The sequence below is a fragment of the Ascidia mentula genome, chromosome 3 (assembly GCF_947561715.1).
Source record: "Ascidia mentula chromosome 3, kaAscMent1.1, whole genome shotgun sequence".
NCBI classification, from domain to species: Eukaryota; Metazoa; Chordata; class Ascidiacea; order Phlebobranchia; family Ascidiidae; genus Ascidia; species Ascidia mentula.
Window position 1 is genome coordinate 9,924,958 of NC_138568.1, and position 25,241 is coordinate 9,950,198.

The window sequence follows — 25,241 nt, forward strand, 5'->3', positions numbered from 1 at the left end:
GGTTGCATTTCTCCGAATATTTCTTCAGTGCATTGAAGACCGATAACATATCGTTGAACGACGAATGTCCAGTAAAATTATATTGATTATTTCCAACATCATTGACGTAAATTTTTAGAAACAATATATAATCACACCACAACTGTGTTGTGGTTTCAACAAATCGTTTAGACTCTTGGTATGTCCAACTTCACGGAAATCTTTAGTAAAAGGCGAAAGATTTGCTCGATATGAAATTAGACCAGAGCTGTAATTCCGGAACATACAGTTAATGCCAAACAAATGTTGGAAAGTTTTCCAATTTGCCGGATGCATTTCTCCGAATATTTCTTCAGTGCATTGAAGACCGATAACATATCGTTGAACGACGAATGCCCATCAAAACTATATTAATGATTTCCAACATCATTGACGTAAATTTTTAGAAACAATATAAAATCACACCACAACTGTGTTGTGGTTTCAACAAATCGTTTAGACTCTTGGTATGTCCAACTTCACGGAAATCTTTAGTAAAAGGCGAAAGATTTGCTCGATATGAAATTAGACCAGAGCTGTAATTCCGGAACATACAGTTAATGCCAAAGAAATGTTGGAAAGTTTTCCAATTTGCAGGATGCATTTCTCCGAATATTTCTTCAGTGCATTGAAGACCGATAACATATCGTTGAACGACGAATGCCCATCAAAACTATATTAATGATTTCCAACATCATTGACGTAAATTTTTAGAAACAATATAAAATCACACCACAACTGTGTTGCGGTTTCAACAAATCGTTTAGACTCTTGGTATGTCCAACTTCACGGAAATCTTTAGTAAAAGGGGAAAGATTTGCTCGATATGAAATTAGACCAGAGCTGTAATTCCGGAACATACAGTTAATGCCAAAGAAATGTTGGAAAGTTTTCCAATTTGCAGGTTGCATTTCTCCGAATATTTCTTCAGTGCATTGAAGACCGATAACATATCGTTGAACGACGAATGTCCAGTAAAATTATATTGATTATTTCCAACATCATTGACGTAAATTTTTAGAAACAATATATAATCACACCACAACTGTGTTGTGGTTTCAACAAATCGTTTAGACTCTTGGTATGTCCAACTTCACGGAAATCTTTAGTAAAAGGCGAAAGATTTGCTCGATATGAAATTAGACCAGAGCTGTAATTCCGGAACATACAGTTAATGCCAAACAAATGTTGGAAAGTTTTCCAATTTGCCGGATGCATTTCTCCGAATATTTCTTCAGTGCATTGAAGACCGATAACATATCGTTGAACGACGAATGCCCATCAAAACTATATTAATGATTTCCAACATCATCGACTTAAATTTTTAGAAACAATATAAAATCACACCACAACTGTGTTGTGGTTTCAACAAATCGTTTAGACTCTTGGTATGTCCAACTTCACGGAAAAAGAAATGTTGGAAAGTTTTCCAATTTGCAGGTTGCATTTCTCCGAATATTTCTTCAGTGCATTGAAGACCGATAACATATCGTTGAACGACGAATGTCCAGTAAAATTATATTGATTATTTCCAACATCATTGACGTAAATTTTTAGAAACAATATATAATCACACCACAACTGTGTTGTGGTTTCAACAAATCGTTTAGACACTTGGTATGTCCAACTTCACGGAAATCTTTAGTAAAAGGCGAAAGATTTGCTCGATATGAAATTAGACCAGAGCTGTAATTCCGGAACATACAGTTAATGCCAAAGAAATGTTGGAAAGTTTTCCAATTTGCAGGATGCATTTCTCCGAATATTTCTTCAGTGCATTGAAGACCGATAACATATCGTTGAACGACGAATGCCCATCAAAACTATATTAATGATTTCCAACATCATTGACGTAAATTTTTAGAAACAATATAAAATCACACCACAACTGTGTTGTGGTTTCAACAAATCGTTTAGACTCTTGGTATGTCCAACTTCACGGAAATCTTTAGTAAAAGGCGAAAGATTTGCTCGATATGAAATTAGACCAGAGCTGTAATTCCGGAACATACAGTTAATGCCAAAGAAATGTTGGAAAGTTTTCCAATTTGCAGGTTGCATTTCTCCGAATATTTCTTCAGTGCATTGAAGACCGATAACATATCGTTGAACGACGAATGTCCAGTAAAATTATATTGATTATTTCCAACATCATTGACGTAAATTTTTAGAAACAATATATAATCACACCACAACTGTGTTGTGGTTTCAACAAATCGTTTAGACTCTTGGTATGTCCAACTTCACGGAAATCTTTAGTAAAAGGCGAAAGATTTGCTCGATATGAAATTAGACCAGAGCTGTAATTCCGGAACATACAGTTAATGCCAAACAAATGTTGGAAAGTTTTCCAATTTGCCGGATGCATTTCTCCGAATATTTCTTCAGTGCATTGAAGACCGATAACATATCGTTGAACGACGAATGCCCATCAAAACTATATTAATGATTTCCAACATCATTGACGTAAATTTTTAGAAACAATATAAAATCACACCACAACTGTGTTGTGGTTTCAACAAATCGTTTAGACTCTTGGTATGTCCAACTTCACGGAAATCTTTAGTAAAAGGCGAAAGATTTGCTCGATATGAAATTAGACCAGAGCTGTAATTCCGGAACATACAGTTAATGCCAAACAAATGTTGGAAAGTTTTCCAATTTGCCGGATGCATTTCTCCGAATATTTCTTCAGTGCATTGAAGACCGATAACATATCGTTGAACGACGAATGCCCATCAAAACTATATTAATGATTTCCAACATCATCGACTTAAATTTTTAGAAACAATATAAAATCACACCACAACTGTGTTGTGGTTTCAACAAATCGTTTAGACTCTTGGTATGTCCAACTTCACGGAAAAAGAAATGTTGGAAAGTTTTCCAATTTGCAGGTTGCATTTCTCCGAATATTTCTTCAGTGCATTGAAGACCGATAACATATCGTTGAACGACGAATGTCCAGTAAAATTATATTGATTATTTCCAACATCATTGACGTAAATTTTTAGAAACAATATATAATCACACCACAACTGTGTTGTGGTTTCAACAAATCGTTTAGACACTTGGTATGTCCAACTTCACGGAAATCTTTAGTAAAAGGCGAAAGATTTGCTCGATATGAAATTAGACCAGAGCTGTAATTCCGGAACATACAGTTAATGCCAAAGAAATGTTGGAAAGTTTTCCAATTTGCAGGATGCATTTCTCCGAATATTTCTTCAGTGCATTGAAGACCGATAACATATCGTTGAACGACGAATGCCCATCAAAACTATATTAATGATTTCCAACATCATTGACGTAAATTTTTAGAAACAATATAAAATCACACCACAACTGTGTTGTGGTTTCAACAAATCGTTTAGACTCTTGGTATGTCCAACTTCACGGAAATCTTTAGTAAAAGGCGAAAGATTTGCTCGATATGAAATTAGACCAGAGCTGTAATTCCGGAACATACAGTTAATGCCAAAGAAATGTTGGAAAGTTTTCCAATTTGCAGGTTGCATTTCTCCGAATATTTCTTCAGTGCATTGAAGACCGATAACATATCGTTGAACGACGAATGTCCAGTAAAATTATATTGATTATTTCCAACATCATTGACGTAAATTTTTAGAAACAATATATAATCACACCACAACTGTGTTGTGGTTTCAACAAATCGTTTAGACTCTTGGTATGTCCAACTTCACGGAAATCTTTAGTAAAAGGCGAAAGATTTGCTCGATATGAAATTAGACCAGAGCTGTAATTCCGGAACATACAGTTAATGCCAAACAAATGTTGGAAAGTTTTCCAATTTGCCGGATGCATTTCTCCGAATATTTCTTCAGTGCATTGAAGACCGATAACATATCGTTGAACGACGAATGCCCATCAAAACTATATTAATGATTTCCAACATCATTGACGTAAATTTTTAGAAACAATATAAAATCACACCACAACTGTGTTGTGGTTTCAACAAATCGTTTAGACTCTTGGTATGTCCAACTTCACGGAAATCTTTAGTAAAAGGCGAAAGATTTGCTCGATATGAAATTAGACCAGAGCTGTAATTCCGGAACATACAGTTAATGCCAAAGAAATGTTGGAAAGTTTTCCAATTTGCAGGATGCATTTCTCCGAATATTTCTTCAGTGCATTGAAGACCGATAACATATCGTTGAACGACGAATGCCCATCAAAACTATATTAATGATTTCCAACATCATTGACGTAAATTTTTAGAAACAATATAAAATCACACCACAACTGTGTTGTGGTTTCAACAAATCGTTTAGACTCTTGGTATGTCCAACTTCACGGAAATCTTTAGTAAAAGGCGAAAGATTTGCTCGATATGAAATTAGACCAGAGCTGTAATTCCGGAACATACAGTTAATGCCAAAGAAATGTTGGAAAGTTTTCCAATTTGCAGGTTGCATTTCTCCGAATATTTCTTCAGTGCATTGAAGACCGATAACATATCGTTGAATGACGAATGTCCAGTAAAATTATATTGATTATTTCCAACATCATTGACGTAAATTTTTAGAAACAATATATAATCACACCACAACTGTGTTGTGGTTTCAACAAATCGTTTAGACTCTTGGTATGTCCAACTTCACGGAAATCTTTAGTAAAAGGCGAAAGATTTGCTCGATATGAAATTAGACCAGAGCTGTAATTCCGGAACATACAGTTAATGCCAAACAAATGTTGGAAAGTTTTCCAATTTGCCGGATGCATTTCTCCGAATATTTCTTCAGTGCATTGAAGACCGATAACATATCGTTGAACGACGAATGCCCATCAAAACTATATTAATGATTTCCAACATCATTGACGTAAATTTTTAGAAACAATATAAAATCACACCACAACTGTGTTGTGGTTTCAACAAATCGTTTAGACTCTTGGTATGTCCAACTTCACGGAAATCTTTAGTAAAAGGCGAAAGATTTGCTCGATATGAAATTAGACCAGAGCTGTAATTCCGGAACATACAGTTAATGCCAAACAAATGTTGGAAAGTTTTCCAATTTGCCGGATGCATTTCTCCGAATATTTCTTCAGTGCATTGAAGACCGATAACATATCGTTGAACGACGAATGCCCATCAAAACTATATTAATGATTTCCAACATCATTGACGTAAATTTTTAGAAACAATATATAATCACACCACAACTGTGTTGTGGTTTCAACAAATCGTTTAGACTCTTGGTATGTCCAACTTCACGGAAATCTTTAGTAAAAGGCGAAAGATTTGCTCGATATGAAATTAGACCAGAGCTGTAATTCCGGAACATACAGTTAATGCCAAACAAATGTTGGAAAGTTTTCCAATTTGCAGGATGCATTTCTCCGAATATTTCTTCAGTGCATTGAAGACCGATAACATATCGTTGAACGACGAATGTCCAGTAAAATTATATTGATTATTTCCAACATCATTGACGTAAATTTTTAGAAACAATATAAAATCACACCACAACTGTGTTGTGGTTTCAACAAATCGTTTAGACTCTTGGTATGTCCAACTTCACGGAAATCTTTAGTAAAAGGCGAAAGATTTGCTCGATATGAAATTAGACCAGAGCTGTAATTCCGGAACATACAGTTAATGCCAAACAAATGTTGGAAAGTTTTCCAATTTGTAGGATGCATTTCTCCGAATATTTCTTCAGTGCATTGAAGACCGATAACATATCGTTGAACGACGAATGCCCATCAAAACTATATTAATGATTTCCAACATCATCGACTTAAATTTTTAGAAACAATATAAAATCACACCACAACTGTGTTGTGGTTTCAACAAATCGTTTAGACTCTTGGTATGTCCAACTTCACGGAAAAAGAAATGTTGGAAAGTTTTCCAATTTGCAGGTTGCATTTCTCCGAATATTTCTTCAGTGCATTGAAGACCGATAACATATCGTTGAACGACGAATGTCCAGTAAAATTATATTGATTATTTCCAACATCATTGACGTAAATTTTTAGAAACAATATATAATCACACCACAACTGTGTTGTGGTTTCAACAAATCGTTTAGACACTTGGTATGTCCAACTTCACGGAAATCTTTAGTAAAAGGCGAAAGATTTGCTCGATATGAAATTAGACCAGAGCTGTAATTCCGGAACATACAGTTAATGCCAAAGAAATGTTGGAAAGTTTTCCAATTTGCAGGTTGCATTTCTCCGAATATTTCTTCAGTGCATTGAAGACCGATAACATATCGTTGAACGACGAATGTCCAGCAAAATTATATTGATTATTTCCAACATCATTGACGTAAATTTTTAGAAACAATATATAATCACACCACAACTGTGTTGTGGTTTCAACAAATCGTTTAGACACTTGGTATGTCCAACTTCACGGAAATCTTTAGTAAAAGGCGACAGATTTGCTCGATATGAAATTAGACCAGAGCTGTAATTCCGGAACATACAGTTAATGCCAAAGAAATGTTGGAAAGTTTTCCAATTTGCAGGATGCATTTCTCCGAATATTTCTTCAGTGCATTGAAGACCGATAACATATCGTTGAACGACGAATGCCCATCAAAACTATATTAATGATTTCCAACATCATTGACGTAAATTTTTAGAAACAATATAAAATCACACCACAACTGTGTTGTGGTTTCAACAAATCGTTTAGACTCTTGGTATGTCCAACTTCACGGAAATCTTTAGTAAAAGGCGAAAGATTTGCTCGATATGAAATTAGACCAGAGCTGTAATTCCGGAACATACAGTTAATGCCAAAGAAATGTTGGAAAGTTTTCCAATTTGCAGGTTGCATTTCTCCGAATATTTCTTCAGTGCATTGAAGACCGATAACATATCGTTGAACGACGAATGTCCAGTAAAATTATATTGATTATTTCCAACATCATTGACGTAAATTTTTAGAAACAATATATAATCACACCACAACTGTGTTGTGGTTTCAACAAATCGTTTAGACTCTTGGTATGTCCAACTTCACGGAAATCTTTAGTAAAAGGCGAAAGATTTGCTCGATATGAAATTAGACCAGAGCTGTAATTCCGGAACATACAGTTAATGCCAAACAAATGTTGGAAAGTTTTCCAATTTGCCGGATGCATTTCTCCGAATATTTCTTCAGTGCATTGAAGACCGATAACATATCGTTGAACGACGAATGCCCATCAAAACTATATTAATGATTTCCAACATCATTGACGTAAATTTTTAGAAACAATATAAAATCACACCACAACTGTGTTGTGGTTTCAACAAATCGTTTAGACTCTTGGTATGTCCAACTTCACGGAAATCTTTAGTAAAAGGCGAAAGATTTGCTCGATATGAAATTAGACCAGAGCTGTAATTCCGGAACATACAGTTAATGCCAAAGAAATGTTGGAAAGTTTTCCAATTTGCAGGATGCATTTCTCCGAATATTTCTTCAGTGCATTGAAGACCGATAACATATCGTTGAACGACGAATGCCCATCAAAACTATATTAATGATTTCCAACATCATTGACGTAAATTTTTAGAAACAATATATAATCACACCACAACTGTGTTGTGGTTTCAACAAATCGTTTAGACTCTTGGTATGTCCAACTTCACGGAAATCTTTAGTAAAAGGCGAAAGATTTGCTCGATATGAAATTAGACCAGAGCTGTAATTCCGGAACATACAGTTAATGCCAAACAAATGTTGGAAAGTTTTCCAATTTGCCGGATGCATTTCTCCGAATATTTCTTCAGTGCATTGAAGACCGATAACATATCGTTGAACGACGAATGCCCATCAAAACTATATTAATGATTTCCAACATCATTGACGTAAATTTTTAGAAACAATATAAAATCACACCACAACTGTGTTGTGGTTTCAACAAATCGTTTAGACTCTTGGTATGTCCAACTTCACGGAAATCTTTAGTAAAAGGCGAAAGATTTGCTCGATATGAAATTAGACCAGAGCTGTAATTCCGGAACATACAGTTAATGCCAAACAAATGTTGGAAAGTTTTCCAATTTGCCGGATGCATTTCTCCGAATATTTCTTCAGTGCATTGAAGACCGATAACATATCGTTGAACGACGAATGCCCATCAAAACTATATTAATGATTTCCAACATCATTGACGTAAATTTTTAGAAACAATATATAATCACACCACAACTGTGTTGTGGTTTCAACAAATCGTTTAGACTCTTGGTATGTCCAACTTCACGGAAATCTTTAGTAAAAGGCGAAAGATTTGCTCGATATGAAATTAGACCAGAGCTGTAATTCCGGAACATACAGTTAATGCCAAACAAATGTTGGAAAGTTTTCCAATTTGCAGGATGCATTTCTCCGAATATTTCTTCAGTGCATTGAAGACCGATAACATATCGTTGAACGACGAATGTCCAGTAAAATTATATTGATTATTTCCAACATCATTGACGTAAATTTTTAGAAACAATATAAAATCACACCACAACTGTGTTGTGGTTTCAACAAATCGTTTAGACTCTTGGTATGTCCAACTTCACGGAAATCTTTAGTAAAAGGCGAAAGATTTGCTCGATATGAAATTAGACCAGAGCTGTAATTCCGGAACATACAGTTAATGGCAAAGAAATTTTGGAAAGTTTTCCAATTTGCAGGATGCATTTCTCCGAATATTTCTTCAGTGCATTGAAGACCGATAACATATCGTTGAACGACGAATGCCCACCAAAACTATATTAATGATTTCCAACATCATTGACGTAAATTTTTAGAAACAATATATAATCACACCACAACTGTGTTGTGGTTTCAACCAATCGTTTAGACTCTTGGTATGTCCAACTTCACGGAAATCTTTAGTAAAAGGCGAAAGATTTGCTCGATATGAAATTAGACCAGAGCTGTAATTCCGAAACATACAGTTAATGCCAAAGAAATGTTGGAAAGTTTTCCAATTTGCAGGATGCATTTCTCCGAATATTTCTTCAGTGCATTGAAGACCGATAACATATCGTTGAACGACGAATGCCCAGTAAAATTATATTGATTATTTCCAACATCATTGACGTAAATTTTTAGAAACAATATAAAATCACACCACAACTGTGTTGTGGTTTCAAAAAATCGTTTAGACACTTGGTATGTCTAACTTCACGGAAATCTTTAGTAAAAGGCGAAAGATTTGCTCGATATGAAATTAGACCAGAGCTGTAATTCCGGAACACACAGTTAATGCCAAAGAAATGTTGGAAAGTTTTCCAATTTGCAGGATGCATTTCTCCGAATATTTCTTCAGTGCATTGAAGACCGATAACATATCGTTGAACGACGAATGCCCATCAAAACTATATTAATGATTTCCAACATCATTGACGTAAATTTTTGGAAACAATATAAAATCACACCACAACTGTGTTGTGGTTTCAACAAATCGTTTAGACTCTTGGTATGTCCAACTTCACGGAAATCTTTAGTAAAAGGCGAAAGATTTGCTCGATATGAAATTAGACCAGAGCTGTAATTCCGAAACATACAGTTAATGCCAAACAAATGTTGGAAAGTTTTCCAATTTGCAGGATGCATTTCTCCGAATATTTCTTCAGTGCATTGAAGACCGATAACATATCGTTGAACGACGAATGCCCAGTAAAATTATACTGATTATTTCCAACATCATTGACGTAAATTTTTAGAAACAATATATAATCACACCACAACTGTGTTGTGGTTTCAACAAATTGTTTAGACTCTTGGTATGTCCAACTTCACGGAAATCTTTAGTAAAAGGCGAAAGATTTGCTCGATATGAAATTAGACCAGAGCTGTAATTCCGGAACATACAGTTAATGCCAAACAAATGTTGGAAAGTTTTCCAATTTGCAGGATGCATTTCTCCGAATATTTCTTCAGTGCATTGAAGACCGATAACATATCGTTGAACGACGAATGCCCATCAAAACTATATTAATGATTTCCAACATCATTGACGTAAATTTTTATAAACAATATAAAATCACACCACAACTGTGTTGTGGTTTCAACAAATCGTTTAGACTCTTGGTACGTCCAACTTCACGGAAATCTTTAGTAAAAGGCGAAAGATTTGCTCGATATGAAATTAGACCAGAGCTGTAATTCCGGAACATACAGTTAATGCCAAACAAATGTTGGAAAGTTTTCCAATTTGCAGGATGCATTTCTCCGAATATTTCTTCAGTGCATTGAAGACCGATAACATATCGTTGAACGACGAATGCCCACCAAAACTATATTAATGATTTCCAACATCATTGACGTAAATTTTTAGAAACAATATATAATCACACCACAACTGTGTTGTGGTTTCAACAAATCGTTTAGACTCTTGGTATGTCCAACTTCACGGAAATCTTTAGTAAAAGGCGAAAGATTTGCTCGATATGAAATTAGACCAGAGCTGTAATTCCGAAACATACAGTTAATGCCAAACAAATGTTGGAAAGTTTTCCAATTTGCAGGATGCATTTCTCCGAATATTTCTTCAGTGCATTGAAGACCGATAACATATCGTTGAACGACGAATGCCCAGTAAAATTATATTGATTATTTCCAACATCATTGACGTAAATTTTTAGAAACAATATAAAATCACACCACAACTGAGTTGTGGTTTCAACAAATCGTTTAGACACTTGGTATGTCCAACTTCACGGAAATCTTTAGTAAAAGGCGAAAGATTTGCTCGATATGAAATTAGACCAGAGCTGTAATTCCGGAACATACAGTTAATGCCAAACAAATGTTGGAAAGTTTTCCAATTTGCAGGATGCATTTCTCCGAATATTTCTTCAGTGCATTGAAGACCGATAACATATCGTTGAACGACGAATGCCCAGTAAAATTATATTGATTATTTCCAACATCATTGACGTAAATTTTTAGAAACAATATATAATCACACCACAACTGTGTTGTGGTTTCAACAAATTGTTTAGACTCTTGGTATGTCCAACTTCACGGAAATCTTTAGTAAAAGGCGAAAGATTTGCTCGATATGAAATTAGACCAGAGCTGTAATTCCGGAACATACAGTTAATGCCAAAGAAATGTTGGAAAGTTTTCCAATTTGCAGGATGCATTTCTCCGAATATTTCTTCAGTGCATTGAAGACCGATAAAATATCGTTGAACGACGAATGCCCATCAAAACTATATTAATGATTTCCAACATCATTGACGTAAATTTTTAGAAACAATATAAAATCACACCACAACTGTGTTGTGGTTTCAACAAATCGTTTAGACTCTTGGTATGTCCAACTTCACGGAAATCTTTAGTAAAAGGCGAAAGATTTGCTCGATATGAAATTAGACCAGAGCTGTAATTCCGGAACATACAGTTAATGCCAAACAAATGTTGGAAAGTTTTCCAATTTGCAGGATGCATTTCTCCGAATATTTCTTCAGTGCATTGAAGACCGATAACATATCGTTGAACGACGAATGCCCAGTAAAATTATATTGATTATTTCCAACATCATTGACGTAAATTTTTAGAAACAATATAAAATCACACCACAACTGTGTTGTGGTTTCAACAAATTGTTTAGACTCTTGGTATGTCCAACTTCACGGAAATCTTTAGTAAAAGGCGAAAGATTTGCTCGATATGAAATTAGACCAGAGCTGTAATTCCGGAACATACAGTTAATGCCAAAGAAATGTTGGAAAGTTTTCCAATTTGCAGGATGCATTTCTCCGAATATTTCTTCAGTGCATTGAAGACCGATAACATATCGTTGAACGACGAATGCCCATCAAAACTATATTAATGATTTCCAACATCATTGACGTAAATTTTTAGAAACAATATAAAATCACACCACAACTGTGTTGTGGTTTCAACAAATCGTTTAGACTCTTGGTATGTCCAACTTCACGGAAATCTTTAGTAAAAGGCGAAAGATTTGCTCGATATGAAATTAGACCAGAGCTGTAATTCCGGAACATACAGTTAATGCCAAAGAAATGTTGGAAAGTTTTCCAATTTGCAGGTTGCATTTCTCCGAATATTTCTTCAGTGCATTGAAGACCGATAACATATCGTTGAATGACGAATGTCCAGTAAAATTATATTGATTATTTCCAACATCATTGACGTAAATTTTTAGAAACAATATATAATCACACCACAACTGTGTTGTGGTTTCAACAAATCGTTTAGACTCTTGGTATGTCCAACTTCACGGAAATCTTTAGTAAAAGGCGAAAGATTTGCTCGATATGAAATTAGACCAGAGCTGTAATTCCGGAACATACAGTTAATGCCAAACAAATGTTGGAAAGTTTTCCAATTTGCCGGATGCATTTCTCCGAATATTTCTTCAGTGCATTGAAGACCGATAACATATCGTTGAACGACGAATGCCCATCAAAACTATATTAATGATTTCCAACATCATTGACGTAAATTTTTAGAAACAATATAAAATCACACCACAACTGTGTTGTGGTTTCAACAAATCGTTTAGACTCTTGGTATGTCCAACTTCACGGAAATCTTTAGTAAAAGGCGAAAGATTTGCTCGATATGAAATTAGACCAGAGCTGTAATTCCGGAACATACAGTTAATGCCAAACAAATGTTGGAAAGTTTTCCAATTTGCCGGATGCATTTCTCCGAATATTTCTTCAGTGCATTGAAGACCGATAACATATCGTTGAACGACGAATGCCCATCAAAACTATATTAATGATTTCCAACATCATTGACGTAAATTTTTAGAAACAATATATAATCACACCACAACTGTGTTGTGGTTTCAACAAATCGTTTAGACTCTTGGTATGTCCAACTTCACGGAAATCTTTAGTAAAAGGCGAAAGATTTGCTCGATATGAAATTAGACCAGAGCTGTAATTCCGGAACATACAGTTAATGCCAAACAAATGTTGGAAAGTTTTCCAATTTGCAGGATGCATTTCTCCGAATATTTCTTCAGTGCATTGAAGACCGATAACATATCGTTGAACGACGAATGTCCAGTAAAATTATATTGATTATTTCCAACATCATTGACGTAAATTTTTAGAAACAATATAAAATCACACCACAACTGTGTTGTGGTTTCAACAAATCGTTTAGACTCTTGGTATGTCCAACTTCACGGAAATCTTTAGTAAAAGGCGAAAGATTTGCTCGATATGAAATTAGACCAGAGCTGTAATTCCGGAACATACAGTTAATGGCAAAGAAATTTTGGAAAGTTTTCCAATTTGCAGGATGCATTTCTCCGAATATTTCTTCAGTGCATTGAAGACCGATAACATATCGTTGAACGACGAATGCCCACCAAAACTATATTAATGATTTCCAACATCATTGACGTAAATTTTTAGAAACAATATATAATCACACCACAACTGTGTTGTGGTTTCAACCAATCGTTTAGACTCTTGGTATGTCCAACTTCACGGAAATCTTTAGTAAAAGGCGAAAGATTTGCTCGATATGAAATTAGACCAGAGCTGTAATTCCGAAACATACAGTTAATGCCAAAGAAATGTTGGAAAGTTTTCCAATTTGCAGGATGCATTTCTCCGAATATTTCTTCAGTGCATTGAAGACCGATAACATATCGTTGAACGACGAATGCCCAGTAAAATTATATTGATTATTTCCAACATCATTGACGTAAATTTTTAGAAACAATATAAAATCACACCACAACTGTGTTGTGGTTTCAAAAAATCGTTTAGACACTTGGTATGTCTAACTTCACGGAAATCTTTAGTAAAAGGCGAAAGATTTGCTCGATATGAAATTAGACCAGAGCTGTAATTCCGGAACACACAGTTAATGCCAAAGAAATGTTGGAAAGTTTTCCAATTTGCAGGATGCATTTCTCCGAATATTTCTTCAGTGCATTGAAGACCGATAACATATCGTTGAACGACGAATGCCCATCAAAACTATATTAATGATTTCCAACATCATTGACGTAAATTTTTGGAAACAATATAAAATCACACCACAACTGTGTTGTGGTTTCAACAAATCGTTTAGACTCTTGGTATGTCCAACTTCACGGAAATCTTTAGTAAAAGGCGAAAGATTTGCTCGATATGAAATTAGACCAGAGCTGTAATTCCGAAACATACAGTTAATGCCAAACAAATGTTGGAAAGTTTTCCAATTTGCAGGATGCATTTCTCCGAATATTTCTTCAGTGCATTGAAGACCGATAACATATCGTTGAACGACGAATGCCCAGTAAAATTATACTGATTATTTCCAACATCATTGACGTAAATTTTTAGAAACAATATATAATCACACCACAACTGTGTTGTGGTTTCAACAAATTGTTTAGACTCTTGGTATGTCCAACTTCACGGAAATCTTTAGTAAAAGGCGAAAGATTTGCTCGATATGAAATTAGACCAGAGCTGTAATTCCGGAACATACAGTTAATGCCAAACAAATGTTGGAAAGTTTTCCAATTTGCAGGATGCATTTATCCGAATATTTCTTCAGTGCATTGAAGACCGATAACATATCGTTGAACGACGAATGCCCATCAAAACTATATTAATGATTTCCAACATCATTGACGTAAATTTTTATAAACAATATAAAATCACACCACAACTGTGTTGTGGTTTCAACAAATCGTTTAGACTCTTGGTACGTCCAACTTCACGGAAATCTTTAGTAAAAGGCGAAAGATTTGCTCGATATGAAATTAGACCAGAGCTGTAATTCCGGAACATACAGTTAATGCCAAACAAATGTTGGAAAGTTTTCCAATTTGCAGGATGCATTTCTCCGAATATTTCTTCAGTGCATTGAAGACCGATAACATATCGTTGAACGACGAATGCCCACCAAAACTATATTAATGATTTCCAACATCATTGACGTAAATTTTTAGAAACAATATATAATCACACCACAACTGTGTTGTGGTTTCAACAAATCGTTTAGACTCTTGGTATGTCCAACTTCACGGAAATCTTTAGTAAAAGGCGAAAGATTTGCTCGATATGAAATTAGACCAGAGCTGTAATTCCGAAACATACAGTTAATGCCAAACAAATGTTGGAAAGTTTTCCAATTTGCAGGATGCATTTCTCCGAATATTTCTTCAGTGCATTGAAGACCGATAACATATCGTTGAACGACGAATGCCCAGTAAAATTATATTGATTATTTCCAACATCATTGACGTAAATTTTTAGAAACAATATAAAATCACACCACAACTGAGTTGTGGTTTCAACAAATCGTTTAGACACTTGGTATGTCCAACTTCACGGAAATCTTTAGTAAAAGGCGAAAGATTTGCTCGATATGAAATTAGACCAGAGCTGTAATTCCGGAACATACAGTTAATGCCAAAGAAATGTTGGAAAGTTTTCCAATTTGCAGGATGCATTTCTCCGAATATTTCTTCAGTGCATTGAAGACCGATAACATATCGTTGAACGACGAATGCCCAGTAAAATTATATTGATTATTTCCAACATCATTGACGTAAATTTTTAGAAACAATATATAATCACACCACAACTGTGTTGTGGTTTCAACAAATTGTTTAGACTCTTGGTATGTCCAACTTCACGGAAATCTTTAGTAAAAGGCGAAAGATTTGCTCGATATGAAATTAGACCAGAGCTGTAATTCCGGAACATACAGTTAATGCCACAGAAATGTTGGAAAGTTTTCCAATTTGCAGGATGCATTTCTCCGAATATTTCTTCAGTGCATTGAAGACCGATAAAATATCGTTGAACGACGAATGCCCATCAAAACTATATTAATGATTTCCAACATCATTGACGTAAATTTTTAGAAACAATATAAAATCACACCACAACTGTGTTGTGGTTTCAACAAATCGTTTAGACTCTTGGTATGTCCAACTTCACGGAAATCTTTAGTAAAAGGCGAAAGATTTGCTCGATATGAAATTAGACCAGAGCTGTAATTCCGGAACATACAGTTAATGCCAAACAAATGTTGGAAAGTTTTCCAATTTGCAGGATGCATTTCTCCGAATATTTCTTCAGTGCATTGAAGACCGATAACATATCGTTGAACGACGAATGCCCAGTAAAATTATATTGATTATTTCCAACATCATTGACGTAAATTTTTAGAAACAATATAAAATCACACCACAACTGAGTTGTGGTTTCAACAAATCGTTTAGACACTTGGTATGTCCAACTTCACGGAAATCTTTAGTAAAAGGCGAAAGATTTGCTCGATATGAAATTAGACCAGAGCTGTAATTCCGGAACATACAGTTAATGCCAAACAAATGTTGGAAAGTTTTCCAATTTGCAGGATGCAATTATCCGAATATTTCTTCAGTGCATTGAAGACCGATAACATATCGTTGAACGACGAATGCCCATCAAAACTATATTAATGATTTCCAACATCATTGACGTAAATTTTTAGAAACAATATAATATCACACCACAACTGTGTTGTGGTTTCAACAAATCGTTTAGACTCTTGGTATGTCCAACTTCACGGAAATCTTTAGTAAAAGGCGAAAGATTTGCTCGATATGAATTTAGACCAGAGCTGTAATTCCGGAACATACAGTTAATGCCAAAGAAATGTTGGAAAGTTTTCCAATTTGCCGGATGCATTTCTCCGAATATTTCTTCAGTGCATTGAAGACCGATAACATATCGTTGAACGACGAATGCCCAGTAAAATTATATTGATTATTTCCAACATCATTGACGTAAATTTTTAGAAACAATATAAAATCACACCACAACTGTGTTGTGGTTTCAACAAATCGTTTAGACACTTGGTATGTCCAACTTCACGGAAATCTTTAGTAAAAGGCGAAAGATTTGCTCGATATGAAATTAGACCAGAGCTGTAATTCCGGAACATACAGTTAATGCCAAAGAAATGTTGGAAAGTTTTCCAATTTGCAGGATGCATTTCTCCGAATATTTCTTCAGTGCATTGAAGACCGATAACATATCGTTGAACGACGAATGCCCATCAAAACTATATTAATGATTTCCAACATCATTGACGTAAATTTTTAGAAACAATATAAAATCACACCACAACTGTGTTGTGGTTTCAACAAATCGTTTAGACTCTTGGTATGTCCAACTTCACGGAAATCTTTAGTAAAAGGCGAAAGATTTGCTCGATATGAAATTAGACCAGAGCTGTAATTCCGAAACATACAGTTAATGCCAAACAAATGTTGGAAAGTTTTCCAATTTGCAGGATGCATTTCTCCGAATATTTCTTCAGTGCATTGAAGACCGATAACATATCGTTGAACGACGAATGCCCATCAAAACTATATTAATGATTTCCAACATCATTGACGTAAATTTTTAGAAACAATATAAAATCACACCACAACTGTGTTGTGGTTTCAACAAATCGTTTAGACTCTTGGTACGTCCAACTTCACGGAAATCTTTAGTAAAAGGCGAAAGATTTGCTCGATATGAAATTAGACCAGAGCTGTAATTCCGGAACATACAGTTAATGCCAAACAAATGTTGGAAAGTTTTCCAATTTGCAGGATGCATTTCTCCGAATATTTCTTCAGTGCATTGAAGACCGATAACATATCGTTGAACGACGAATGCCCACCAAAACTATATTAATGATTTCCAACATCATTGACGTAAATTTTTAGAAACAATATATAATCACACCACAACTGTGTTGTGGTTTCAACAAATCGTTTAGACTCTTGGTATGTCCAACTTCACGGAAATCTTTAGTAAAAGGCGAAAGATTTGCTCGATATGAAATTAGACCAGAGCTGTAATTCCGAAACATACAGTTAATGCCAAACAAATGTTGGAAAGTTTTCCAATTTGCAGGATGCATTTCTCCGAATATTTCTTCAGTGCATTGAAGACCGATAACATATCGTTGAACGACGAATGCCCAGTAAAATTATATTGATTATTTCCAACATCATTGACGTAAATTTTTAGAAACAATATAAAATCACACCACAACTGAGTTGTGGTTTCAACAAATCGTTTAGACACTTGGTATGTCCAACTTCACGGAAATCTTTAGTAAAAGGCGAAAGATTTGCTCGATATGAAATTAGACCAGAGCTGTAATTCCGGAACATACAGTTAATGCCAAAGAAATGTTGGAAAGTTTTCCAATTTGCAGGATGCATTTCTCCGAATATTTCTTCAGTGCATTGAAGACCGATAACATATCGTTGAACGACGAATGCCCAGTAAAATTATATTGATTATTTCCAACATCATTGACGTAAATTTTTAGAAACAATATATAATCACACCACAACTGTGTTGTGGTTTCAACAAATTGTTTAGACTCTTGGTATGTCCAACTTCACGGAAATCTTTAGTAAAAGGCGAAAGATTTGCTCGATATGAAATTAGACCAGAGCTGTAATTCCGGAACATACAGTTAATGCCAAAGAAATGTTGGAAAGTTTTCCAATTTGCAGGATGCATTTCTCCGAATATTTCTTCAGTGCATTGAAGACCGATAAAATATCGTTGAACGACGAATGCCCATCAAAACTATATTAATGATTTCCAACATCATTGACGTAAATTTTTAGAAACAATATAAAATCACACCACAACTGTGTTGTGGTTTCAACAAATCGTTTAGACTCTTGGTATGTCCAACTTCACGGAAATCTTTAGTAAAAGGCGAAAGATTTGCTCGATATGAAATTAGACCAGAGCTGTAATTCCGGAACATACAGTTAATGCCAAACAAATGTTGGAAAGTTTTCCAATTTGCAGGATGCATTTCTCCGAATATTTCTTCAGTGCATTGAAGACCGATAACATATCGTTGAACGACGAATGCCCAGTAAAATTATATTGATTATTTCCAACATCATTGACGTAAATTTTTAGAAACAATATAAAATCACACCACAACTGAGTTGTGGTTTCAACAAATCGTTTAGACACTTGGTATGTCCAACTTCACGGAAATCTTTAGTAAAAGGCGAAAGATTTGCTCGATATGAAATTAGACCAGAGCTGTAATTCCGGAACATACAGTTAATGCCAAACAAATGTTGGAAAGTTTTCCAATTTGCAGGATGCAATTATCCGAATATTTCTTCAGTGCATTGAAGACCGATAACATATCGTTGAACGACGAATGCCCATCAAAACTATATTAATGATTTCCAACATCATTGACGTAAATTTTTAGAAACAATATAATATCACACCACAACTGTGTTGTGGTTTCAACAAATCGTTTAGACTCTTGGTATGTCCAACTTCACGGAAATCTTTAGTAAAAGGCGAAAGATTTGCTCGATATGAATTTAGACCAGAGCTGTAATTCCGGAACATACAGTTAATGCCAAAGAAATGTTGGAAAGTTTTCCAATTTGCCGGATGCATTTCTCCGAATATTTCTTCAGTGCATTGAAGACCGATAACATATCGTTGAACGACGAATGCCCAGTAAAATTATATTGATTATTTCCAACATCATTGACGTAAATTTTTAGAAACAATATAAAATCACACCACAACTGTGTTGTGGTTTCAACAAATCGTTTAGACACTTGGTATGTCCAACTTCACGGAAATCTTTAGTAAAAGGCGAAAGATTTGCTCGATATGAAATTAGACCAGAGCTGTAATTCCGGAACATACAGTTAATGCCAAAGAAATGTTGGAAAGTTTTCCAATTTGCAGGATGCATTTCTCCGAATATTTCTTCAGTGCATTGAAGACCGATAACATATCGTTGAACGACGAATGCCCATCAAAACTATATTAATGATTTCCAACATCATTGACGTAAATTTTTAGAAACAATATAAAATCACACCACAACTGTGTTGTGGTTTCAACAAATCGTTTAGACTCTTGGTATGTCCAACTTCACGGAAATCTTTAGTAAAAGGCGAAAGATTTGCTCGATATGAAATTAGACCAGAGCTGTAATTCCGAAACATACAGTTAATGCCAAACAAATGTTGGAAAGTTTTCCAATTTGCAGGATGCATTTCTCCGAATATTTCTTCAGTGCATTGAAGACCGATAACATATCGTTGAACGACGAATGCCCATCAAAACTATATTAATGATTTCCAACATCATTGACGTAAATTTTTAGAAACAATATAAAATCACACCACAACTGTGTTGTGGTTTCAACAAATCGTTTAGACTCTTGGTACGTCCAACTTCACGGAAATCTTTAGTAAAAGGCGAAAGATTTGCTCGATATGAAATTAGACCAGAGCTGTAATTCCGGAACATACAGTTAATGCCAAAGAAATGTTGGAAAGTTTTCCAATTTGCAGGATGCATTTCTCCGAATATTTCTTCAGTGCATTGAAGACCGATAACATATCGTTGAACGACGAATGCCCATCAAAACTATATTAATGATTTCCAACATCATTGACGTAAATTTTTAGAAACAATATAAAATCACACCACAACTGTGTTGTGGTTTCAACAAATCGTTTAGACTCTTGGTATGTCCAACTTCACGGAAATCTTTAGTAAAAGGCGAAAGATTTGCTCGATATGAAATTAGACCAGAGCTGTAATTCCGAAACATACAGTTAATGCCAAACAAATGTTGGAAAGTTTTCCAATTTGCAGGATGCATTTATCCGAATATTTCTTCAGTGCATTGAAGACCGATAACATATCGTTGAACGACGAATGCCCATCAAAACTATATTAATGATTTCCAACATCATTGACGTAAATTTTTAGAAACAATATAAAATCACACCACAACTGTGTTGTGGTTTCAACAAATCGTTTAGACTCTTGGTACGTCCAACTTCACGGAAATCTTTAGTAAAAGGCGAAAGATTTGCTCGATATGAAATTAGACCAGAGCTGTAATTCCGGAACATACAGTTAATGCCAAAGAAATGTTGGAAAGTTTTCCAATTTGCAGGATGCATTTCTCCGAATATTTCTTCAGTGCATTGAAGACCGATAACATATCGTTGAACGACGAATGCCCATCAAAACTATATTAATGATTTCCAACATCATTGACGTAAATTTTTAGAAACAATATAAAATCACACCACAACTATGTTGTGGTTTCAACAAATCGTTTAGACTCTTGGTATGTCCAACTTCACGGAAATCTTTAGTAAAAGGCGAAAGATTTGCTCGATATGAAATTAGACCAGAGCTGTAATTCCGGAACATACAGTTAATGCCAAAGAAATGTTGGAAAGTTTTCCAATTTGCAGGATGCATTTCTCCGAATATTTCTTCAGTGCATTGAAGACCGATAACATATCGTTGAACGACGAATGCCCATCAAAACTATATTAATGATTTCCAACATCATTGACGTAAATTTTTAGAAACAAAATAAAATCACACCACAACTGTGTTGTGGTTTCAACAAATCGTTTAGACTCTTGGTATGTCCAACTTCACGGAAATCTTTAGTAAAAGGCGAAAGATTTGCTCGATATGAAATTAGACCAGAGCTGTAATTCCGGAACATACAGTTAATGCCAAACAAATGTTGGAAAGTTTTCCAATTTGCAGGATGCATTTCTCCGAATATTTCTTCAGTGCATTGAAGACCGATAACATATCGTTGAACGACGAATGCCCAGTAAAATTATAATGATTATTTCCAACATCATTGACGTAAATTTTTAGAAACAATATAAAATCACACCACAACTGTGTTGTGGTTTCAACAAATTGTTTAGACTCTTGGTATGTCCAACTTCACGGAAATCTTTAGTAAAAGGCGAAAGATTTGCTCGATATGAAATTAGACCAGAGCTGTAATTCCGGAACATACAGTTAATGCCAAACAAATGTTGGAAAGTTTTCCAATTTGCAGGATGCAATTATCCGAATATTTCTTCAGTGCATTGAAGACCGATAACATATCGTTGAACGACGAATGCCCATCAAAACTATATTAATGATTTCCAACATCATTGAAGTAAATTTTTAGAAACAATATAAAATCACACCACAACTGTGTTGTGGTTTCAACAAATCGTTTAGACTCTTGGTATGTCCAACTTCACGGAAATCTTTAGTAAAAGGCGAAAGATTTGCTCGATATGAAATTAGACCAGAGCTGTAATTCCGGAACATACAGTTAATGCCAAAGAAATGTTGGAAAGTTTTCCAATTTGCAGGATGCATTTCTCCGAATATTTCTTCAGTGCATTGAAGACCGATAACATATCGTTGAACGACGAATGCCCATCAAAACTATATTAATGATTTCCAACATCATTGACGTAAATTTTTAGAAACAATATAAAATCACACCACAACTGAGTTGTGGTTTCAACAAATCGTTTAGACTCTTGGTATGTCCAACTTCACGGAAATCTTTAGTAAAAGGCGAAAGATTTGCTCGATATGAATTTAGACCAGAGCTGTAATTCCGGAACATACAGTTAATGCCAAAGAAATGTTGGAAAGTTTTCCAATTTGCCGGATGCATTTCTCCGAATATTTCTTCAGTGCATTGAAGACCGATAACATATCGTTGAACGACGAATGCCCATCAAAACTATATTAATGATTTCCAACATCATTGACGTAAATTTTTAGAAACAATATGTAATCACACCACAACTGTGTTGTGGTTTCAACAAATCGTTTAGACTCTTGGTATGTCCAACTTCACGGAAATCTTTAGTAAAAGGCGAAAGATTTGCTCGATATGAAATTAGACCAGAGCTGTAATTCCGGAACATACAGTTAATGCCAAACAAATGTTGGAAAGTTTTCCAATTTGCAGGATGCATTTCTCCGAATATTTCTTCAGTGCATTGAAGACCGATAACATATCGTTGAACGACGAATGCCCAGTAAAATTATATTGATTATTTCCAACATCATTGACGTAAATTTTTAGAAACAATATATAATCACACCACAACTGTGTTGTGGTTTCAACAAATTGTTTAGACTCTTGGTATGTCCAACTTCACGGAAATCTTTAGTAAAAGGCGAAAGATTTGCTCGATATGAAATTAGACCAGAGCTGTAATTCCGGAACATACAGTTAATGCCAAAGAAATGTTGGAAAGTTTTCCAATTTGCAGGATGCATTTCTCCGAATATTTCTTCAGTGCATTGAAGACCGATAACATATCGTTGAACGACGAATGCCCATCAAAACTATATTAATGATTTCCAACATCATTGACGTAAATTTTTAGAAACAATATAAAATCACACCACAACTGTGTTGTGGTTTCAACAAATCGTTTAGACTCTTGGTATGTCCAACTTCACGGAAATCTTTAGTAAAAGGCGAAAGATTTGCTCGATATGAAATTAGACCAGAGCTGTAATTCCGGAACATACAGTTAATGCCAAACAAATGTTGGAAAGTTTTCCAATTTGCAGGATGCATTTCTCCGAATATTTCTTCAGTGCATTGAAGACCGATAACATATCGTTGAACGACGAATGCCCAGTAAAATTATAATGATTATTTCCAACATCATTGACGTAAATTTTTAGAAACAATATAAAATCACACCACAACTGTGTTGTGGTTTCAACAAATTGTTTAGACTCTTGGTATGTCCAACTTCACGGAAATCTTTAGTAAAAGGCGAAAGATTTGCTCGATATGAAATTAGACCAGAGCTGTAATTCCGGAACATACAGTTAATGCCAAACAAATGTTGGAAAGTTTTCCAATTTGCAGGATGCAATTATCCGAATATTTCTTCAGTGCATTGAAGACCGATAACATATCGTTGAACGACGAATGCCCATCAAAACTATATTAATGATTTCCAACATCATTGAAGTAAATTTTTAGAAACAATATAAAATCACACCACAACTGTGTTGTGGTTTCAACAAATCGTTTAGACTCTTGGTATGTCCAACTTCACGGAAATCTTTAGTAAAAGGCGAAAGATTTGCTCGATATGAAATTAGACCAGAGCTGTAATTCCGGAACATACAGTTAATGCCAAAGAAATGTTGGAAAGTTTTCCAATTTGCAGGATGCATTTCTCCGAATATTTCTTCAGTGCATTGAAGACCGATAACATATCGTTGAACGACGAATGCCCATCAAAACTATATTAATGATTTCCAACATCATTGACGTAAATTTTTAGAAACAATATAAAATCACACCACAACTGTGTTGTGGTTTCAACAAATCGTTTAGACTCTTGGTATGTCCAACTTCACGGAAATCATTAGTAAAAGGCGAAAGATTTGCTCGATATGAATTTAGACCAGAGCTGTAATTCCGGAACATACAGTTAATGCCAAAGAAATGTTGGAAAGTTTTCCAATTTGCCGGATGCATTTCTCCGAATATTTCTTCAGTGCATTGAAGACCGATAACATATCGTTGAACGACGAATGCCCATCAAAACTATATTAATGATTTCCAACATCATTGACGTAAATTTTTAGAAACAATATGTAATCACACCACAACTGTGTTGTGGTTTCAACAAATCGTTTAGACTCTTGGTATGTCCAACTTCACGGAAATCTTTAGTAAAAGGCGAAAGATTTGCTCGATATGAAATTAGACCAGAGCTGTAATTCCGGAACATACAGTTAATGCCAAACAAATGTTGGAAAGTTTTCCAATTTGCAGGATGCATTTCTCCGAATATTTCTTCAGTGCATTGAAGACCGATAACATATCGTTGAACGACGAATGCCCATCAAAACTATATTAATGATTTCCAACATCATTGACATAAATTTTTAGAAACAATATAAAATCACACCACAACTGTGTTGTGGTTTCAACAAATCGTTTAGACTCTTGGTATGTCCAACTTCACGGAAATCTTTAGTAAAAGGCGAAAGATTTGCTCGATATGAAATTAGACCAGAGCTGTAATTCCGGAACATACAGTTAATGCCAAAGAAATGTTGGAAAGTTTTCCAATTTGCAGGATGCATTTCTCCGAATATTTCTTCAGTGCATTGAAGACCGATAACATATCCTTGAACGACGAATGCCCATCAAAACTATATTAATGATTTCCAACATCATTGACGTAAATTTTTAGAAACAATATAAAATCACACCACAACTGTGTTGTGGTTTCAACAAATCGTTTAGACTCTTGGTATGTCCAACTTCACGGAAATCTTTAGTAAAAGGCGAAAGATTTGCTCGATATAAATTTAGACCAGAGCTGTAATTCCGGAACATACAGTTAATGCCAAAGAAATGTTGGAAAGTTTTCCAA

At 35.0% G+C, this 25,241-nt stretch overlaps 80 non-coding genes across 80 annotated transcripts; all 80 read right to left on the reverse strand.

Moving 5' to 3' along the window:
• Positions 1–135: 135 nt before the first annotated feature.
• LOC145896810 (U5 spliceosomal RNA) lies at positions 136–249 on the reverse strand. The gene has a single exon (XR_014402239.1). It is a non-coding gene; the product is annotated as a U5 spliceosomal RNA (small nuclear RNA).
• A 193-nt stretch (positions 250–442) lies between these two features.
• On the reverse strand, positions 443–556 carry LOC145896811 (U5 spliceosomal RNA). Its single transcript, XR_014402240.1, has one exon. It is a non-coding gene; the product is annotated as a U5 spliceosomal RNA (small nuclear RNA).
• A 193-nt stretch (positions 557–749) lies between these two features.
• Positions 750–863, reverse strand: LOC145896384 (U5 spliceosomal RNA). The gene has a single exon (XR_014401838.1). It is a non-coding gene; the product is annotated as a U5 spliceosomal RNA (small nuclear RNA).
• Positions 864–1,056: 193 nt separating this feature from the next.
• Positions 1,057–1,170, reverse strand: LOC145896813 (U5 spliceosomal RNA). The gene has a single exon (XR_014402241.1). It is a non-coding gene; the product is annotated as a U5 spliceosomal RNA (small nuclear RNA).
• Positions 1,171–1,592: 422 nt separating this feature from the next.
• On the reverse strand, positions 1,593–1,706 carry LOC145896318 (U5 spliceosomal RNA). The gene has a single exon (XR_014401775.1). It is a non-coding gene; the product is annotated as a U5 spliceosomal RNA (small nuclear RNA).
• A 193-nt stretch (positions 1,707–1,899) lies between these two features.
• LOC145896815 (U5 spliceosomal RNA) lies at positions 1,900–2,013 on the reverse strand. Its single transcript, XR_014402243.1, has one exon. It is a non-coding gene; the product is annotated as a U5 spliceosomal RNA (small nuclear RNA).
• A 193-nt stretch (positions 2,014–2,206) lies between these two features.
• Positions 2,207–2,320, reverse strand: LOC145896816 (U5 spliceosomal RNA). Its single transcript, XR_014402244.1, has one exon. It is a non-coding gene; the product is annotated as a U5 spliceosomal RNA (small nuclear RNA).
• A 193-nt stretch (positions 2,321–2,513) lies between these two features.
• Positions 2,514–2,627, reverse strand: LOC145896817 (U5 spliceosomal RNA). Its single transcript, XR_014402245.1, has one exon. It is a non-coding gene; the product is annotated as a U5 spliceosomal RNA (small nuclear RNA).
• A 422-nt stretch (positions 2,628–3,049) lies between these two features.
• LOC145896319 (U5 spliceosomal RNA) lies at positions 3,050–3,163 on the reverse strand. The gene has a single exon (XR_014401776.1). It is a non-coding gene; the product is annotated as a U5 spliceosomal RNA (small nuclear RNA).
• Positions 3,164–3,356: 193 nt separating this feature from the next.
• LOC145896818 (U5 spliceosomal RNA) lies at positions 3,357–3,470 on the reverse strand. The gene has a single exon (XR_014402246.1). It is a non-coding gene; the product is annotated as a U5 spliceosomal RNA (small nuclear RNA).
• Positions 3,471–3,663: 193 nt separating this feature from the next.
• LOC145896819 (U5 spliceosomal RNA) lies at positions 3,664–3,777 on the reverse strand. The gene has a single exon (XR_014402247.1). It is a non-coding gene; the product is annotated as a U5 spliceosomal RNA (small nuclear RNA).
• Positions 3,778–3,970: 193 nt separating this feature from the next.
• Positions 3,971–4,084, reverse strand: LOC145896820 (U5 spliceosomal RNA). The gene has a single exon (XR_014402248.1). It is a non-coding gene; the product is annotated as a U5 spliceosomal RNA (small nuclear RNA).
• A 193-nt stretch (positions 4,085–4,277) lies between these two features.
• LOC145896821 (U5 spliceosomal RNA) lies at positions 4,278–4,391 on the reverse strand. Its single transcript, XR_014402249.1, has one exon. It is a non-coding gene; the product is annotated as a U5 spliceosomal RNA (small nuclear RNA).
• Positions 4,392–4,584: 193 nt separating this feature from the next.
• LOC145896822 (U5 spliceosomal RNA) lies at positions 4,585–4,698 on the reverse strand. The gene has a single exon (XR_014402250.1). It is a non-coding gene; the product is annotated as a U5 spliceosomal RNA (small nuclear RNA).
• Positions 4,699–4,891: 193 nt separating this feature from the next.
• LOC145896823 (U5 spliceosomal RNA) lies at positions 4,892–5,005 on the reverse strand. The gene has a single exon (XR_014402251.1). It is a non-coding gene; the product is annotated as a U5 spliceosomal RNA (small nuclear RNA).
• A 193-nt stretch (positions 5,006–5,198) lies between these two features.
• On the reverse strand, positions 5,199–5,312 carry LOC145896824 (U5 spliceosomal RNA). Its single transcript, XR_014402252.1, has one exon. It is a non-coding gene; the product is annotated as a U5 spliceosomal RNA (small nuclear RNA).
• Positions 5,313–5,505: 193 nt separating this feature from the next.
• On the reverse strand, positions 5,506–5,619 carry LOC145896826 (U5 spliceosomal RNA). The gene has a single exon (XR_014402254.1). It is a non-coding gene; the product is annotated as a U5 spliceosomal RNA (small nuclear RNA).
• Positions 5,620–6,041: 422 nt separating this feature from the next.
• LOC145896320 (U5 spliceosomal RNA) lies at positions 6,042–6,155 on the reverse strand. The gene has a single exon (XR_014401777.1). It is a non-coding gene; the product is annotated as a U5 spliceosomal RNA (small nuclear RNA).
• Positions 6,156–6,348: 193 nt separating this feature from the next.
• LOC145896420 (U5 spliceosomal RNA) lies at positions 6,349–6,462 on the reverse strand. The gene has a single exon (XR_014401873.1). It is a non-coding gene; the product is annotated as a U5 spliceosomal RNA (small nuclear RNA).
• A 193-nt stretch (positions 6,463–6,655) lies between these two features.
• On the reverse strand, positions 6,656–6,769 carry LOC145896827 (U5 spliceosomal RNA). Its single transcript, XR_014402255.1, has one exon. It is a non-coding gene; the product is annotated as a U5 spliceosomal RNA (small nuclear RNA).
• Positions 6,770–6,962: 193 nt separating this feature from the next.
• Positions 6,963–7,076, reverse strand: LOC145896829 (U5 spliceosomal RNA). Its single transcript, XR_014402256.1, has one exon. It is a non-coding gene; the product is annotated as a U5 spliceosomal RNA (small nuclear RNA).
• Positions 7,077–7,269: 193 nt separating this feature from the next.
• Positions 7,270–7,383, reverse strand: LOC145896830 (U5 spliceosomal RNA). The gene has a single exon (XR_014402257.1). It is a non-coding gene; the product is annotated as a U5 spliceosomal RNA (small nuclear RNA).
• A 193-nt stretch (positions 7,384–7,576) lies between these two features.
• On the reverse strand, positions 7,577–7,690 carry LOC145896831 (U5 spliceosomal RNA). The gene has a single exon (XR_014402258.1). It is a non-coding gene; the product is annotated as a U5 spliceosomal RNA (small nuclear RNA).
• A 193-nt stretch (positions 7,691–7,883) lies between these two features.
• LOC145896832 (U5 spliceosomal RNA) lies at positions 7,884–7,997 on the reverse strand. The gene has a single exon (XR_014402259.1). It is a non-coding gene; the product is annotated as a U5 spliceosomal RNA (small nuclear RNA).
• A 193-nt stretch (positions 7,998–8,190) lies between these two features.
• Positions 8,191–8,304, reverse strand: LOC145896833 (U5 spliceosomal RNA). Its single transcript, XR_014402260.1, has one exon. It is a non-coding gene; the product is annotated as a U5 spliceosomal RNA (small nuclear RNA).
• Positions 8,305–8,497: 193 nt separating this feature from the next.
• LOC145896834 (U5 spliceosomal RNA) lies at positions 8,498–8,611 on the reverse strand. Its single transcript, XR_014402261.1, has one exon. It is a non-coding gene; the product is annotated as a U5 spliceosomal RNA (small nuclear RNA).
• A 193-nt stretch (positions 8,612–8,804) lies between these two features.
• Positions 8,805–8,918, reverse strand: LOC145896332 (U5 spliceosomal RNA). Its single transcript, XR_014401789.1, has one exon. It is a non-coding gene; the product is annotated as a U5 spliceosomal RNA (small nuclear RNA).
• Positions 8,919–9,111: 193 nt separating this feature from the next.
• Positions 9,112–9,225, reverse strand: LOC145896526 (U5 spliceosomal RNA). The gene has a single exon (XR_014401968.1). It is a non-coding gene; the product is annotated as a U5 spliceosomal RNA (small nuclear RNA).
• Positions 9,226–9,418: 193 nt separating this feature from the next.
• On the reverse strand, positions 9,419–9,532 carry LOC145896835 (U5 spliceosomal RNA). The gene has a single exon (XR_014402262.1). It is a non-coding gene; the product is annotated as a U5 spliceosomal RNA (small nuclear RNA).
• Positions 9,533–9,724: 192 nt separating this feature from the next.
• On the reverse strand, positions 9,725–9,839 carry LOC145896511 (U5 spliceosomal RNA). Its single transcript, XR_014401954.1, has one exon. It is a non-coding gene; the product is annotated as a U5 spliceosomal RNA (small nuclear RNA).
• A 193-nt stretch (positions 9,840–10,032) lies between these two features.
• LOC145896226 (U5 spliceosomal RNA) lies at positions 10,033–10,146 on the reverse strand. Its single transcript, XR_014401692.1, has one exon. It is a non-coding gene; the product is annotated as a U5 spliceosomal RNA (small nuclear RNA).
• Positions 10,147–10,339: 193 nt separating this feature from the next.
• Positions 10,340–10,453, reverse strand: LOC145896836 (U5 spliceosomal RNA). The gene has a single exon (XR_014402263.1). It is a non-coding gene; the product is annotated as a U5 spliceosomal RNA (small nuclear RNA).
• Positions 10,454–10,646: 193 nt separating this feature from the next.
• LOC145896284 (U5 spliceosomal RNA) lies at positions 10,647–10,760 on the reverse strand. Its single transcript, XR_014401743.1, has one exon. It is a non-coding gene; the product is annotated as a U5 spliceosomal RNA (small nuclear RNA).
• Positions 10,761–10,952: 192 nt separating this feature from the next.
• On the reverse strand, positions 10,953–11,067 carry LOC145896512 (U5 spliceosomal RNA). The gene has a single exon (XR_014401955.1). It is a non-coding gene; the product is annotated as a U5 spliceosomal RNA (small nuclear RNA).
• Positions 11,068–11,260: 193 nt separating this feature from the next.
• Positions 11,261–11,374, reverse strand: LOC145896838 (U5 spliceosomal RNA). Its single transcript, XR_014402265.1, has one exon. It is a non-coding gene; the product is annotated as a U5 spliceosomal RNA (small nuclear RNA).
• Positions 11,375–11,566: 192 nt separating this feature from the next.
• LOC145896513 (U5 spliceosomal RNA) lies at positions 11,567–11,681 on the reverse strand. Its single transcript, XR_014401956.1, has one exon. It is a non-coding gene; the product is annotated as a U5 spliceosomal RNA (small nuclear RNA).
• Positions 11,682–11,874: 193 nt separating this feature from the next.
• Positions 11,875–11,988, reverse strand: LOC145896839 (U5 spliceosomal RNA). The gene has a single exon (XR_014402266.1). It is a non-coding gene; the product is annotated as a U5 spliceosomal RNA (small nuclear RNA).
• Positions 11,989–12,181: 193 nt separating this feature from the next.
• Positions 12,182–12,295, reverse strand: LOC145896840 (U5 spliceosomal RNA). Its single transcript, XR_014402267.1, has one exon. It is a non-coding gene; the product is annotated as a U5 spliceosomal RNA (small nuclear RNA).
• Positions 12,296–12,488: 193 nt separating this feature from the next.
• LOC145896841 (U5 spliceosomal RNA) lies at positions 12,489–12,602 on the reverse strand. The gene has a single exon (XR_014402268.1). It is a non-coding gene; the product is annotated as a U5 spliceosomal RNA (small nuclear RNA).
• Positions 12,603–12,795: 193 nt separating this feature from the next.
• Positions 12,796–12,909, reverse strand: LOC145896842 (U5 spliceosomal RNA). Its single transcript, XR_014402269.1, has one exon. It is a non-coding gene; the product is annotated as a U5 spliceosomal RNA (small nuclear RNA).
• A 193-nt stretch (positions 12,910–13,102) lies between these two features.
• LOC145896843 (U5 spliceosomal RNA) lies at positions 13,103–13,216 on the reverse strand. The gene has a single exon (XR_014402270.1). It is a non-coding gene; the product is annotated as a U5 spliceosomal RNA (small nuclear RNA).
• A 193-nt stretch (positions 13,217–13,409) lies between these two features.
• LOC145896333 (U5 spliceosomal RNA) lies at positions 13,410–13,523 on the reverse strand. The gene has a single exon (XR_014401790.1). It is a non-coding gene; the product is annotated as a U5 spliceosomal RNA (small nuclear RNA).
• A 193-nt stretch (positions 13,524–13,716) lies between these two features.
• LOC145896527 (U5 spliceosomal RNA) lies at positions 13,717–13,830 on the reverse strand. The gene has a single exon (XR_014401969.1). It is a non-coding gene; the product is annotated as a U5 spliceosomal RNA (small nuclear RNA).
• Positions 13,831–14,023: 193 nt separating this feature from the next.
• On the reverse strand, positions 14,024–14,137 carry LOC145896845 (U5 spliceosomal RNA). Its single transcript, XR_014402271.1, has one exon. It is a non-coding gene; the product is annotated as a U5 spliceosomal RNA (small nuclear RNA).
• A 192-nt stretch (positions 14,138–14,329) lies between these two features.
• LOC145896514 (U5 spliceosomal RNA) lies at positions 14,330–14,444 on the reverse strand. The gene has a single exon (XR_014401957.1). It is a non-coding gene; the product is annotated as a U5 spliceosomal RNA (small nuclear RNA).
• A 193-nt stretch (positions 14,445–14,637) lies between these two features.
• On the reverse strand, positions 14,638–14,751 carry LOC145896227 (U5 spliceosomal RNA). Its single transcript, XR_014401693.1, has one exon. It is a non-coding gene; the product is annotated as a U5 spliceosomal RNA (small nuclear RNA).
• Positions 14,752–14,944: 193 nt separating this feature from the next.
• Positions 14,945–15,058, reverse strand: LOC145896846 (U5 spliceosomal RNA). Its single transcript, XR_014402272.1, has one exon. It is a non-coding gene; the product is annotated as a U5 spliceosomal RNA (small nuclear RNA).
• Positions 15,059–15,251: 193 nt separating this feature from the next.
• Positions 15,252–15,365, reverse strand: LOC145896285 (U5 spliceosomal RNA). Its single transcript, XR_014401744.1, has one exon. It is a non-coding gene; the product is annotated as a U5 spliceosomal RNA (small nuclear RNA).
• A 192-nt stretch (positions 15,366–15,557) lies between these two features.
• On the reverse strand, positions 15,558–15,672 carry LOC145896515 (U5 spliceosomal RNA). The gene has a single exon (XR_014401958.1). It is a non-coding gene; the product is annotated as a U5 spliceosomal RNA (small nuclear RNA).
• A 193-nt stretch (positions 15,673–15,865) lies between these two features.
• LOC145896847 (U5 spliceosomal RNA) lies at positions 15,866–15,979 on the reverse strand. Its single transcript, XR_014402273.1, has one exon. It is a non-coding gene; the product is annotated as a U5 spliceosomal RNA (small nuclear RNA).
• A 193-nt stretch (positions 15,980–16,172) lies between these two features.
• LOC145896286 (U5 spliceosomal RNA) lies at positions 16,173–16,286 on the reverse strand. The gene has a single exon (XR_014401745.1). It is a non-coding gene; the product is annotated as a U5 spliceosomal RNA (small nuclear RNA).
• Positions 16,287–16,479: 193 nt separating this feature from the next.
• LOC145896256 (U5 spliceosomal RNA) lies at positions 16,480–16,593 on the reverse strand. Its single transcript, XR_014401717.1, has one exon. It is a non-coding gene; the product is annotated as a U5 spliceosomal RNA (small nuclear RNA).
• Positions 16,594–16,786: 193 nt separating this feature from the next.
• Positions 16,787–16,900, reverse strand: LOC145896321 (U5 spliceosomal RNA). The gene has a single exon (XR_014401778.1). It is a non-coding gene; the product is annotated as a U5 spliceosomal RNA (small nuclear RNA).
• Positions 16,901–17,093: 193 nt separating this feature from the next.
• LOC145896848 (U5 spliceosomal RNA) lies at positions 17,094–17,207 on the reverse strand. Its single transcript, XR_014402274.1, has one exon. It is a non-coding gene; the product is annotated as a U5 spliceosomal RNA (small nuclear RNA).
• Positions 17,208–17,400: 193 nt separating this feature from the next.
• LOC145896228 (U5 spliceosomal RNA) lies at positions 17,401–17,514 on the reverse strand. The gene has a single exon (XR_014401694.1). It is a non-coding gene; the product is annotated as a U5 spliceosomal RNA (small nuclear RNA).
• Positions 17,515–17,707: 193 nt separating this feature from the next.
• LOC145896850 (U5 spliceosomal RNA) lies at positions 17,708–17,821 on the reverse strand. The gene has a single exon (XR_014402276.1). It is a non-coding gene; the product is annotated as a U5 spliceosomal RNA (small nuclear RNA).
• A 193-nt stretch (positions 17,822–18,014) lies between these two features.
• LOC145896287 (U5 spliceosomal RNA) lies at positions 18,015–18,128 on the reverse strand. The gene has a single exon (XR_014401746.1). It is a non-coding gene; the product is annotated as a U5 spliceosomal RNA (small nuclear RNA).
• A 192-nt stretch (positions 18,129–18,320) lies between these two features.
• LOC145896516 (U5 spliceosomal RNA) lies at positions 18,321–18,435 on the reverse strand. The gene has a single exon (XR_014401959.1). It is a non-coding gene; the product is annotated as a U5 spliceosomal RNA (small nuclear RNA).
• Positions 18,436–18,628: 193 nt separating this feature from the next.
• LOC145896851 (U5 spliceosomal RNA) lies at positions 18,629–18,742 on the reverse strand. Its single transcript, XR_014402277.1, has one exon. It is a non-coding gene; the product is annotated as a U5 spliceosomal RNA (small nuclear RNA).
• A 193-nt stretch (positions 18,743–18,935) lies between these two features.
• LOC145896289 (U5 spliceosomal RNA) lies at positions 18,936–19,049 on the reverse strand. Its single transcript, XR_014401747.1, has one exon. It is a non-coding gene; the product is annotated as a U5 spliceosomal RNA (small nuclear RNA).
• Positions 19,050–19,242: 193 nt separating this feature from the next.
• LOC145896257 (U5 spliceosomal RNA) lies at positions 19,243–19,356 on the reverse strand. Its single transcript, XR_014401718.1, has one exon. It is a non-coding gene; the product is annotated as a U5 spliceosomal RNA (small nuclear RNA).
• Positions 19,357–19,549: 193 nt separating this feature from the next.
• LOC145896322 (U5 spliceosomal RNA) lies at positions 19,550–19,663 on the reverse strand. Its single transcript, XR_014401779.1, has one exon. It is a non-coding gene; the product is annotated as a U5 spliceosomal RNA (small nuclear RNA).
• Positions 19,664–19,856: 193 nt separating this feature from the next.
• On the reverse strand, positions 19,857–19,970 carry LOC145896852 (U5 spliceosomal RNA). Its single transcript, XR_014402278.1, has one exon. It is a non-coding gene; the product is annotated as a U5 spliceosomal RNA (small nuclear RNA).
• Positions 19,971–20,163: 193 nt separating this feature from the next.
• LOC145896230 (U5 spliceosomal RNA) lies at positions 20,164–20,277 on the reverse strand. The gene has a single exon (XR_014401695.1). It is a non-coding gene; the product is annotated as a U5 spliceosomal RNA (small nuclear RNA).
• Positions 20,278–20,470: 193 nt separating this feature from the next.
• Positions 20,471–20,584, reverse strand: LOC145896853 (U5 spliceosomal RNA). Its single transcript, XR_014402279.1, has one exon. It is a non-coding gene; the product is annotated as a U5 spliceosomal RNA (small nuclear RNA).
• A 193-nt stretch (positions 20,585–20,777) lies between these two features.
• Positions 20,778–20,891, reverse strand: LOC145896231 (U5 spliceosomal RNA). Its single transcript, XR_014401696.1, has one exon. It is a non-coding gene; the product is annotated as a U5 spliceosomal RNA (small nuclear RNA).
• A 193-nt stretch (positions 20,892–21,084) lies between these two features.
• On the reverse strand, positions 21,085–21,198 carry LOC145896510 (U5 spliceosomal RNA). Its single transcript, XR_014401953.1, has one exon. It is a non-coding gene; the product is annotated as a U5 spliceosomal RNA (small nuclear RNA).
• A 193-nt stretch (positions 21,199–21,391) lies between these two features.
• Positions 21,392–21,505, reverse strand: LOC145896854 (U5 spliceosomal RNA). The gene has a single exon (XR_014402280.1). It is a non-coding gene; the product is annotated as a U5 spliceosomal RNA (small nuclear RNA).
• Positions 21,506–21,697: 192 nt separating this feature from the next.
• On the reverse strand, positions 21,698–21,812 carry LOC145896517 (U5 spliceosomal RNA). Its single transcript, XR_014401960.1, has one exon. It is a non-coding gene; the product is annotated as a U5 spliceosomal RNA (small nuclear RNA).
• Positions 21,813–22,005: 193 nt separating this feature from the next.
• On the reverse strand, positions 22,006–22,119 carry LOC145896855 (U5 spliceosomal RNA). Its single transcript, XR_014402281.1, has one exon. It is a non-coding gene; the product is annotated as a U5 spliceosomal RNA (small nuclear RNA).
• A 193-nt stretch (positions 22,120–22,312) lies between these two features.
• Positions 22,313–22,426, reverse strand: LOC145896947 (U5 spliceosomal RNA). Its single transcript, XR_014402363.1, has one exon. It is a non-coding gene; the product is annotated as a U5 spliceosomal RNA (small nuclear RNA).
• Positions 22,427–22,619: 193 nt separating this feature from the next.
• On the reverse strand, positions 22,620–22,733 carry LOC145896856 (U5 spliceosomal RNA). The gene has a single exon (XR_014402282.1). It is a non-coding gene; the product is annotated as a U5 spliceosomal RNA (small nuclear RNA).
• Positions 22,734–22,925: 192 nt separating this feature from the next.
• Positions 22,926–23,040, reverse strand: LOC145896518 (U5 spliceosomal RNA). Its single transcript, XR_014401961.1, has one exon. It is a non-coding gene; the product is annotated as a U5 spliceosomal RNA (small nuclear RNA).
• Positions 23,041–23,233: 193 nt separating this feature from the next.
• On the reverse strand, positions 23,234–23,347 carry LOC145896857 (U5 spliceosomal RNA). Its single transcript, XR_014402283.1, has one exon. It is a non-coding gene; the product is annotated as a U5 spliceosomal RNA (small nuclear RNA).
• A 192-nt stretch (positions 23,348–23,539) lies between these two features.
• On the reverse strand, positions 23,540–23,654 carry LOC145896520 (U5 spliceosomal RNA). The gene has a single exon (XR_014401963.1). It is a non-coding gene; the product is annotated as a U5 spliceosomal RNA (small nuclear RNA).
• A 193-nt stretch (positions 23,655–23,847) lies between these two features.
• On the reverse strand, positions 23,848–23,961 carry LOC145896858 (U5 spliceosomal RNA). Its single transcript, XR_014402284.1, has one exon. It is a non-coding gene; the product is annotated as a U5 spliceosomal RNA (small nuclear RNA).
• Positions 23,962–24,154: 193 nt separating this feature from the next.
• LOC145896416 (U5 spliceosomal RNA) lies at positions 24,155–24,268 on the reverse strand. Its single transcript, XR_014401869.1, has one exon. It is a non-coding gene; the product is annotated as a U5 spliceosomal RNA (small nuclear RNA).
• A 193-nt stretch (positions 24,269–24,461) lies between these two features.
• LOC145896859 (U5 spliceosomal RNA) lies at positions 24,462–24,575 on the reverse strand. The gene has a single exon (XR_014402285.1). It is a non-coding gene; the product is annotated as a U5 spliceosomal RNA (small nuclear RNA).
• A 193-nt stretch (positions 24,576–24,768) lies between these two features.
• On the reverse strand, positions 24,769–24,882 carry LOC145896862 (U5 spliceosomal RNA). Its single transcript, XR_014402287.1, has one exon. It is a non-coding gene; the product is annotated as a U5 spliceosomal RNA (small nuclear RNA).
• A 193-nt stretch (positions 24,883–25,075) lies between these two features.
• On the reverse strand, positions 25,076–25,189 carry LOC145896297 (U5 spliceosomal RNA). Its single transcript, XR_014401755.1, has one exon. It is a non-coding gene; the product is annotated as a U5 spliceosomal RNA (small nuclear RNA).
• Between the last annotated feature and the right edge of the window lie 52 nt (positions 25,190–25,241).